The sequence below is a fragment of the Bactrocera tryoni genome, unplaced genomic scaffold (assembly GCF_016617805.1).
Source record: "Bactrocera tryoni isolate S06 unplaced genomic scaffold, CSIRO_BtryS06_freeze2 scaffold_480, whole genome shotgun sequence".
Classification (NCBI taxonomy): domain Eukaryota; kingdom Metazoa; phylum Arthropoda; class Insecta; order Diptera; family Tephritidae; genus Bactrocera; species Bactrocera tryoni.
Genome location: NW_024396173.1, coordinates 80,917 through 92,296, shown reverse-complemented (window position 1 = coordinate 92,296; position 11,380 = coordinate 80,917).

The following is an 11,380-nucleotide window of genomic DNA, read 5'->3' as shown; positions in this document are numbered from 1 at the left end:
AAAATGCAGTGACACAAAAATAAAAAAAAAAAAACAAAACTGAATAAAAACATACAAGTATGTGCTTATGTAAATAACGAACAAAAACAAAAAAAAAACATACCCAAAAGCAGTGACCCGCACAAACAAACCAAAAACATATGTATACATATGTACATATATGTATCTGTGAGGTAACAAAAATGTGAAGAGAGTGGAGGAAAAAAGTGACAGAAACAAAAAACAAAAGTGCATTTATAAAATAAACGAGCAAACAGTTTCAACAAACAAAAACAAACAGAAACAAAAAACAACACATAAACCGGGCGTCAAAACCCAATCTAAAAATATATAAATACAACAAATACTATCAACTAAACTCAAAATACAAACAACAAACACAACAGGTCCAACCAACTGGGAGAAGCGGAAGAACAAAATTGGCGGGAGAAACATATGTACATACGTACATTACAGGCGCACTTTGCATACAAAGGGAATACCAAGTGAGCGTATCAAGTCCTTTAATATATAATACGTATATATACACATATACGTAAAATCAAATACCTAACTATTCGAAGCCTGCTTACTAGCTTAACTTATAAAAAACCGTAAAAATTCAAACATTTCTTTTCGAAAAAATTTCCAGCAGTACCCCTTATGTTTTATAAAGCATTAAGCACGACTGCATACAACAAGTAAGCAAAGGCAAAAATAGTCGAAAATATAAAATAAAAGCAAAAACGGGAAATAAATATATTATATCTGCATATACATATATGTATGTACATATATAGCAAAACATATTTACCAAGTGCGTAGTCACACATAAAGGTGTGCAACTTTTTTTTCAACACCATTTTAAATCTGTCTCTCACTTTTTCAAAAAATAATAATAATAATTATATACAAATATACGGCCTGTCACACTAAACAAAATCTCATATATTAAATATTAACACATTAGTACAAACAAATATTCAAAGACCATATTGGCAACTATCCGGCAATACCCCTTGTTCTTGGACAAACAAAAACAAGCGGGATTGCATACAAAAAGCGAATTGATTTCTCTAACGAGTTCTCAATTGCTTAAGAACAAAAACAAACCAAACAGAATTACAAAAAACATTACAGCATATTCTTTGTACATACATACACTTTGCGCACATACATTAATACAAACATACATATGTTATACATATTGAAATACTATATAAAAAGTAAACGTAGATACATACATATTTCAAATACTTACCTAACAAGTGTAATTGCTATATTTATATACTAAATTATATACATAAGAGGACAACGGAAAATACAATTTTTTTCTTTTCCGTTTTCGTGTCCTCTCTCTATTGTAAAAGAATGTAAACATACGGCATACAAACTGCCTATGCTTAAATAAATGACGCGGGAAAATTAACAATATTACAAATTGTTAAAACATATAAGTATGTACATACATAATTTATTGAAATCTGATAAAAAAAACCGAGCTCAACATAAACAAACTTTTGAACATATATCTGCATACATATTCGTATATACAAGTACATATACATTTGCATATTCAAAGTCCACATTGGCAATTATCCGGCAATACCTCTTGTTATTTGGCAAACAAAAACAAGCAGGATTGCGTACAAAAAGCGAATTGATCTCTCTAACGAGTTCTCAATGGCTTAAGATAACCAATTTATAAATACACAAACAATTGTGCCTACTTAGGTAAATACCCAGCAAAACTTCGCTAACGTATTCACCAACACATAAGCAAATTTAAAAAAAAAAATAAAAATTTACGTGAATGTGAAAACAGGTCACATGTTGGGAATATATTTCGTACTCCCTCCCTCCACAGTTGTGCTACAAGAATGGTTGTGCTATATGCAGATATGCATTGTAGTCGTTTGATGTAAGAAGTAATCAGTATCAGTAAAGTAATCAGTATATAACAAAGTGGAAAACTGCACGGTGTATGGGGAATCATTTAATAAGCTTCAATATCCATGGGTTATTACATTTATCCAGAATGTACCAATCAATACGGACCCTTGGAAAGCTTCTCTGCATATAAATTTGAAAATTATATGCAATATATAAAAAAAAATTATTAAGAAACCAATAAAGTTTTACAGCAATTGTATTTGAGACTTCAAGAATCTGCAGATTTGCCTTTAAAGAAAAATTTAAAACTCGGCAGTTTTGATATTAATTTTAAAAAAGAAAAGGATTCGTATTGTTATATTAAGAAAATTGGTCTATTTAAAGTCGTCGCTATTAAAAATGAATCGGGTCGTGACGTGGTTTTTGGATATAGTTTCCAAGAAATCGAAAATTATTTCCAAGAACCATTGGAATCTTTACATGGATTAGGAATATGTCTAGCTCAAAATCTTAGTAATCAATTAATAAAAGTTAATAAGTTAGAAATTAAATATAAATATTTTTGCAATCCTAATGAAAATAAGTAGTTATTAATACCTATTTTACACAATCTTTTTAATGATTTTTCAATTTAAGGTTTCTTAAGATTTCTTAATATTTCTAATATATTTTTGTAAAACATTATTTTATAAACCAATTTTATGATATTATGTACTATAAGATTCTGCACTAATATTTAATTTTATAATAAATAAATTAATTTTTTTAATCGCTAATAAACAAATTAAAAATATATTAAATATATGTACATTTCCATAACAATTTAAAATAAAAATTCAATAAATTTTTAAAAATAACCTGTATTTGTTTTATTTTATATGGAGTAGGATAAAAGGATAAGTATACCATACTACTTTACCATCGTGCTGCTTTACCATCGTACTACTTTACCATCGTACTACTTTACCATCATACTACTTTACCACCATACTACTTTACCATCAAACTACTATACCATCCTACCATGGGTTAAAAAGAGACGAGCATATGATAAAGTGATGGTAAATTTGTATGCAAAGAAAAAAGATGGACAACTCACACGTATTCAAAATATGCGATAGAATCTTCCCATGCCTCTGTACAAACTGATGTAAACTATTCGAATTTTTCACGCATACTATCCATAGTTATACGACAGGTTTATGGCATTATATAACGTATAGTATTCTTGCTGGGTAGCGCATTGATCTCCTCAGCGAGCTCTCAATTGCACAAAACATAAGTACCTTCATAAGCACATACATACATACATACAAGTCCAAGTATTAGGGTGTACCCAAATACTAACATACGGACGTAAAAGGTGTTTATAAATTAAAAGTGCGGATATTTGCAAACTTAGAACTAAAATAAAATAAATAAATAATACTATTTTACAAAAATGGTTACTGGCAACACAAATCAAAACACATCTGGAGCCACACGCTCAAAACAGGTTTTAAAATTTATTTCGGAAAGTGACAATTTATTAAGATACTGCACTAGATTTGCCTCCTCACCGATTCACGAAAACTCTGAATCGTTATTAAAAGTAAAAGTCCAAAATCTGAAAAATTTTTGGACTCGCCTCCAAACGGCTCATGACGACATTGTAGATTCTGACGATTCAGATCTACCACAAAATTTTAAACTCTCTGCTACCACAATATACGAAAACTGCTTAGACCATTTCGAAGAAACCAAAGCTATGATCTCCGATCAACTAAAGCTCATTAAAGCAATTGCACCAGGCATCCACCTCGAGGTGCCCGCATGTGACACAGAAACCTTTTACGGAGGTTATGAAGAATGGCCGTCCTTCCGGGACATGTTCACGGCCGTGTACATAAACCATCCTCAATTATCACATGCGCAAAAATAGTATCACCTCCGATACAAAACAAAAGGTCAAGCAGGCGTAATTAAGGCGTTAGCTCTTAATGACGAAAATTTCAATTATGCTTGGGAAGCTCTAAAAGCTCGTTACGAAAACGACAGAATACTGGTCGATAAGCAAGTATTAACGACACTAATGAACTTGCCAAAAATTAAGAAAGGAACAAGTGTAGAATTCATCAAACTAGAATCCACTGTTTCAAATTGTTTGTCGATTCTATCGGCACTAAAAATTCCCACAGACAGCTGGGATCCAATTCTGGTAAACATTTGTACCGCCGCATTACCAGAAAAGTCGTTACTTCTATGGGAGCAATCGCTCTCATCACGAAAAAAGTGCCCAACGTGGCAACAATTGAAAGATTTTCTCACCACCCAATATGAAATTGCGGAAAGGTTAGAAGAAAAAATAATCAAAAGTAAGAACACTAAATACGTTCAAAATGGAAGCTTAAATAGACCCCAAGCTAGAAGCAACAAAAATTTAAATAAAAGCTTTTACAAAACACAAACGTTCACATCAGAACAAAGAAAACATACGTCATGCGAACTATGCACGAGAGGGCATAAACTGATATCTTGCGAGAAGTTTAAAAAATTAAACATTAACGAAAGGAACAACTTTGTCAGATCAAAAAGACTCTGTACAAACTGCTTGTCCCATACACACAATCTTAAAAGTTGCAAAAGCAAATTTAATTGCTTACATTGTCACAAAAGACACCATACGATGCTTCATTACAGCACATATCCCCTATCACACCAAAAATGGCGTATATTAAAAAAACCACGGGTTTAATTGCAAAAGCAAATCCCGAAACCCAAAACTGTAAAAATTGCCAAGAGACACTATGTTGCTCAAAGGCACAAAAAATTCACACGCTGCACAGCGAAATACAAAGTGAACTAGTTGCAGAACCAGTTTCCAGTAAAATAAATTGCACCGGTTAGGTAATTTAAAGAGCTTTCAGGAAATGTATAATTCGCCCCTAAGGTCCCCCCGGGGGCGTGGCAATAGGCCAAAAAGAGGTTGCGAGAACATATGTAAATTTATATGTAATTTGTACAAAAACGCAAATCAAATAATAATGGTAACTATGTGATTCATGTAACTGTAGGTGTGTACGTTACATACATATATAAATCACTTATAAGAATTGAACAGGTGAGTAGTTATCACAAAAACAAAGATAAGTACAGTTTTCAAAATATCCCTCCTTTTGTTTCACTACATCCCTACCAGGGGCGTAGCAATAGCGTTCACAAAAAATGTAACATTTTGAGAAAAATTACATTTTTCCTAACCTTTTAAAACGCTCTAGCGGCTAAAGTATTTGACCTAGGTGGGTCAAATAAACTGCACCGGTTAGGTAATTTAAAGAGCTTTTAGGAAATGTTAGCCCCCAAGGCCCCACCGGGGGCGTGGCAATAGGCGAAAATGTGTTTTCATCATATCCCCCCTTTTGTTTCACTACAATTGGGAGGGTATGGGGCCATGGGGGATCAAAACCATTTTGCGAGTTAGTTCACCCTTGGGGCTTTCAGGAAAGCCCTCAATCTCCCCTCTATCCCTGGGGCGTGGCAATAGGCGAAAAGAGGTTGCGAGAATATAGGTCCTCGGTTCCAAGTTGTGGGATATTTAATTATGTACATATATAGGTATATATTGCAAAGGCAAATCCCGCAACCCAAAACTGTAAAAATTGCCAAGAGACACCATGTTGCTCAAAGGCACAAAAAATTTACAATTAAGGAAATTTCAAGAGATAGGGAAACTTCCACGAATATTAAATAAAACTTCAGAAGATCAGTATTGTAAGGGCTACTCGAAAGCCGCAACTACTCGATCAAATAATGGCCGGTACGTCGCACCACTACCACTTAAGCCACTGTGTTCCAACACTCCATGAACAATATTAAAAACTCAAATATATGCTACTTTTCGACCCCGCAGGATGGCTTACGCCAATAATGAAAAAAAAACACAATCCTGAACAAATCCTTAAGCGGTGGCCGGCTACTAAATGCCAAATGAGTGCATACGCACTAAAACATGAAATATAAAAAAAATTTTTCAAAAAGTCAAAAATCGACACTTTTCATAAATTTACAAAAATAAACAAAATCTCAAAAGGAAGGGGTCCTCATACTCCCAATGCGATACAGTGACGCACCCACTTTCAAAAGTCAATGGTCCCTCTTATCGGATCTATTCTAGCGCGCCTCATATGGATGAGTTAGGGAAATTGGCTCTACACAGCATTAATTATGATGAATGAAGATTTTTCTATTCTATGAATCGAAGCCGTTCTCCATTCACGGCCACGCTCTCGCAAGATTCCTTTAATTTCAAAGTCCTAAATCTAGAGCTAAGGAGTACCCATTCTGGCCACATCTGAGCCAGGCGTGGGGTTACTATCCTTTATAAGCCAATAGCATAGAAAGGTAAATAATAAACAACCGGTACCCCATACCGATGAAATAAGAAATTTAAATAACCGCAAAAGAAATGAATAAATGAAATTTAATATAACAATAAGTCGGATAAACCCGCAAAATATAGGTCCGAACCATACGCACCTAAAAGTAAATAAATAACTAATATTATGTTTTTAAAACCAAAGGCATTTTCAGGATTTACAGCATGTATTCTGCGCTCTCAGCAACTCCACTAGCAGTACGCCGAAATACATGCAATAGCAAATATATAAACATATATAAAACTAGGCAAAATATTCGCCTAGGGGCCCAGGACTAGTTGACAATTGTACAGCTCATAAGCCAATTGAACGGCTAAAAGTCTGATGACGGTAACATTGTAACAATGCTTCTACCATCGAATGTGACAGCGGTAATACAGCCAATGGATCAAAATCCGATAAGGCTAGTTAAATTGGGCTACAGAAGCAAACTTTTATGCAACATTATTGCACAGGAATATTTGACCATTGCATTAACATTAAAGCAACATTCCATTCGTGATGCAATAATGTTGCTAAAGTCGGCTTGGGAAGAATTGCCACAAACCGTCTTGATCAACGCTTGGAACAAAATAAGAAAGTGGGATGCTAATGAGTAGGATGAACAAGATAATATTTCATTGGCTCAACTTATTGAAACGAGTGTGAATGACGAATACGCTCAATTACTCCAGGAAGTGTCATAATTGTTGGAGAGGGTGGGTAATAACACTGTAATTGATAGTGAGGACAATGAAAACTGGAATGACGACAAAGAAACTGCTGATGAAATAGAAATTTTGTCAGACACTTCAGATGGAAAAGAAGTCAGCTAGGAACCCAAAGTGACATATGGGGAAGCAATTCAAAGCGTAAACAACTTGATCCACTGGTTTAAAAATGAAAACGATGCAAATCAGGTGTCAGACTTTTTGAATTGTCGTACAAAAATGATCAGAAAAAGTATTGCAAAAGAAAAAAAAATAAAAGAATATTCAAGATTTTTTCTCTTCATAGTAAATACATATGTATATATGTAAATGTAAATATGTTTTTCATGTAAATCCATATTTTTTATTGAAGCAAATAAATGAATGCATTTTTTAAGTTTAAAAATGGATTTAATATTATAAAAACAGATAATTTATGTATATATTTGGAAAAGTAAATTATTCGAAAAAGTAAATTACCCAAAATACCAATCGATTTACTTTTCGAGAGTATACTGTAATATGGTAAATTAATACTCATATTCATCATCCCCGCAAAATTAATACGGCTGTGTAAACTGACGTTGAGCAACCCCAAAAGCTCCGTCAGGATCGGGAAGCACCACTCCGATTCGTTCGATACGAAACGAGGTTTCAGACAAGGCGACTTCCTATCGTGAGACTTCTTCAATCTGCTGCTAGAGAAAACAATTCGAGCTGCAGAACTTAATCGAGCTGCTGGCGTATGCCGATGATATTGATATCATAAACACCACCAACAATGTCAGCCTGAAAATCCAACGCAGGATAACTCTTGCCAACAGGTGCTACTTCGGACTGAGTATGCAATTGAGAAGTAAAGTCATCTCTCGACGAAAAAAAACCAAATTCTATAAGTCACTCGTTATTCCCGTCCTGCTATATGGTGCAGAGGCTTATCCAATGACAACATCTGATGAGTCGACGTTGCGAGTTTTCGAGAGAAAGTTTCTGCGAAAGATTTATGGTTCTTTGCGCGTTGGCCACAGCGAATATCGCTTTCGATGGAACGATAAGCTGTATGAGATATACGACTACATTGACATAGTTCAGCGAATTAAAAGACAGCGGCTACGCTGGCTAGGTCATGTAGTCCGAATGGACGAAAACGCTCAGCTCTGAAAGTATTCGACGCTGTACCCGACGGGGAAGCAGAGGAAAAGGAAGACCTCCAGTCCGTTGGAAGGACCCGATGGAGAAGGACCTGGCTACGCTTGGAATATCCAACTGGCGACATGTAGCGAAAAGATGAAACGACTGGCGCGCTGTTGTTAACTCGGCTATAATCATGTAAGCGGTGTCTACGCCAATTAAGAAGAAGGAGAAGATGCATTTGTAAAAAAAAGATCTATCTCCTTTTTTCCACATAAAAGATTTAAACAGTTCAAGAGCTCAAAACATGCGCTACATCAGCTCGAATGATATAGCTATGATATCAAATACAGATTTGACAATGGCAAAGTGGCAAGTGACTTATAGAGTTTGGTTTTTTTTTCGTCGAGAGAGGACTTTGCTTCTCAATTGCCCACTCAGTCCAAAGTAGCACCTGTTGGCAAGAGTTATCCTGTGTTGGATTTCCAGGCTGACATTGTTGGTGGTGTTTACGCTATTTTCAAGATAGACGAAATTATCTACGACTTCGAAGTTATGACTGTCAACAGTGACGTGAGTGCCAAGTCGCGAGTGCGACGACTGTTTGTTTGATGACAGGAGATATTTCGTCTTGCCTTCGTTCACTGATAGACCCATTTGTTTTGCTTCCTTGTCCAGTCTTGAGAAAGCAGAACTAACGGCGCGCGTGTTGAGGCCGATGATGTCAACATCATCGGCATACGACAGTAGCTATACACTTTTATGGAAGATGTTATCTTCTCTATTTAGTTCAGCAGCTCGAACTATTTTCTCCAAAAGCAGGTTGAAAAAGTCGCACGATAGGGAATCGCCTTGTCTGAAACCTCGTTTGGTATCGAACGGCTCGGAGAGGTCCTTCCCGATCCTGACGGAGCTTTTGGTGTTGCTCAACGTCAGCTTACACAGTCGTATTAGTTTTGCGGGAATACCAAATTCAGACATCGCGGCATAAAGGCAGCTCCTTTTTGTGCTGTCGAAAACAGCTTTGAAATCGACGAAGAGGTGGTGTGTGTCGATTCTCCTTTCACGGGTCTTTTCCAAGATTTGGCGCATGGTCGGTTGTTGATTTGCCAGGTCTAAAGCCACACTGATAAGGTCCAATCAGTTTGTTGACGGTGGGCTTTAATCTTTCACACAATACGCTCAATAGAACCTTATATGCGATGTTGAGGAGGCTAATCCTACGGTAGTTGGCACAGATTGTGGGGTCTCCTTTTTTATGGATTGGGCTTAGCACACTTAAATTCCAATCGTTGGGCATTCTTTCGTCCGACCATATTTTACAAAGAAGCTGATGCATGCTCCTTATCAGTTCTTCGCCGCCGTGTTGAATAAGCTCGGCCGGCAATTCATCGGCCCCCGCCGTTTTGTTGTACTTCAGGCGGGTAATTGCTATTCGAACTTCTTCATGGTCGGGCAATGGAACGTCTGCTCCATCGTCATCGATTAGGGAATCGGGTTCTCCTTCTCCTGGCGTTGTGCGTATCTATCCCATCCCGCACGTGTTGTGGTCGGTCGAATCGTTGCGAGGTAGGCAACCTGTTTTCTCTCCGCTGCGACACGGCACTCCTCGTCGTACCAATTGTTCTTTGCACTTTCCGAAAACCAATGGTTTCGGTTGTAGAAAAATTAGAATTCATATTATAAAATAATTGTGGCATAAATTGTATATACCAATTAAAACAATAAATTTAATATGAGCAATGATAGTTTGATTTATGCTTATTAAGTTTAAAACTTCGCTCATTCCCAACCCATTTTGCATAATTGTTCTGTAAATTAACAATATAAAACTAAATACAGTCAAAACTCTCTATTACGAACTCCTATATAACGAAGTTTTCTTTATTACGAAGCAATTATAAGAACACTGTATTTTGGGTCTACTTTGAGTGTAAAAAAATCTCCATATAACGCATTTCCTTATAGCGAATATTTCCGTGTAACAGAAGCATTTTTGCGACCGTAACCTAAAGATTATATCTCCATATAACAAATTTATTGAAATAACTTTTCGTTTTTATCTGCATACATCAGTGATAGGCAAAACAGAACGCACGCGCAGAAAAAACAAATCGACGCCGCTTTGTTGTGTGTTATTGGTGTTGTTATTCTTGCTCTTTGTGTACTTTGTTGCTTTCTACAACGCACAAGCAGAGATTGATGCTTTGAACCGTTTTCTATATGTTAAAAGGAAGAACTTTTTTCTTTTCTATATAGCGAATCTTCTTAATAGCGAAGTAAATATCCAGTCCCTTGGAATTCGTTATAGAGAGTTTCGACTGTATTAATTTTATTTTGAGAATATACTTTATTTTTATAATATAACACAACCGTCCTAGTACTTGCTCTGCCGACTTGCCGTCGGTATATGTGTAAATGCGATATGTTGCCTCTTCGAAATTTTCTGTTCTACTACTGTAGTGAGAGCTTATTACTTTCAATATATGGCATACTAATTAGTCCATATATTGCTTTCTTTAAGAAAAATGGAGTCTCCACAGGCAAGAGGCACAGCAATACAGTTCGTATACAACACAGTTTTGCCTGACGAGATGCCCCGGTATGGAAATAATTAATCGTTTTGCTGAAAGAAAAGAAAAATGTCAACCTAGAATTATTGCCGTTGGAACGGACATTGTACGTATCAGCGATAAGGAGATTTTTAACTCCTCTCTCACTGGAAGTGAGAGAACAATTGCTAAACGTCAAAACCACCTAAACTTTGACAGTTGATCGAGTTCAGGAGGTTTTGAGCATTTAGCAATTGGAAACGAGCGATGGCCAGATTGAAATCTTTACCAAAAAAATATGTAAACGGAGGGATTTGTTGCATCGTTCAAGACCACTTATAAAAAATGTAAAACAATGAAAATTAAATAAATTTGTGAAATTTAAAGGTATTTGATACAACGTTTTGTAATTTGAAGCATCATAGTTTGATTTTCAATGGAAAATGATTAAAATCATTTAATGAATGAGAGCTAACAATCTTAAATCCTATTATTGGGTATTGAAAAGGACAAAAGTCAGTTGTTATAATATTCTTTAAAAAGATGTAAATAGTTTCTCCATATAATAAATAACCACTATTTAGTAATTTTTATTCGTACTAAATGTTGGATATTGGGTTGATAAATTTAAAAAAATTGTAATTTTCTTCAATCTGGCCATAATGGAAAATGTTATAAAAAACGCTTTGAGGCGCTCTCACACTGGAATAAGTTTAACATC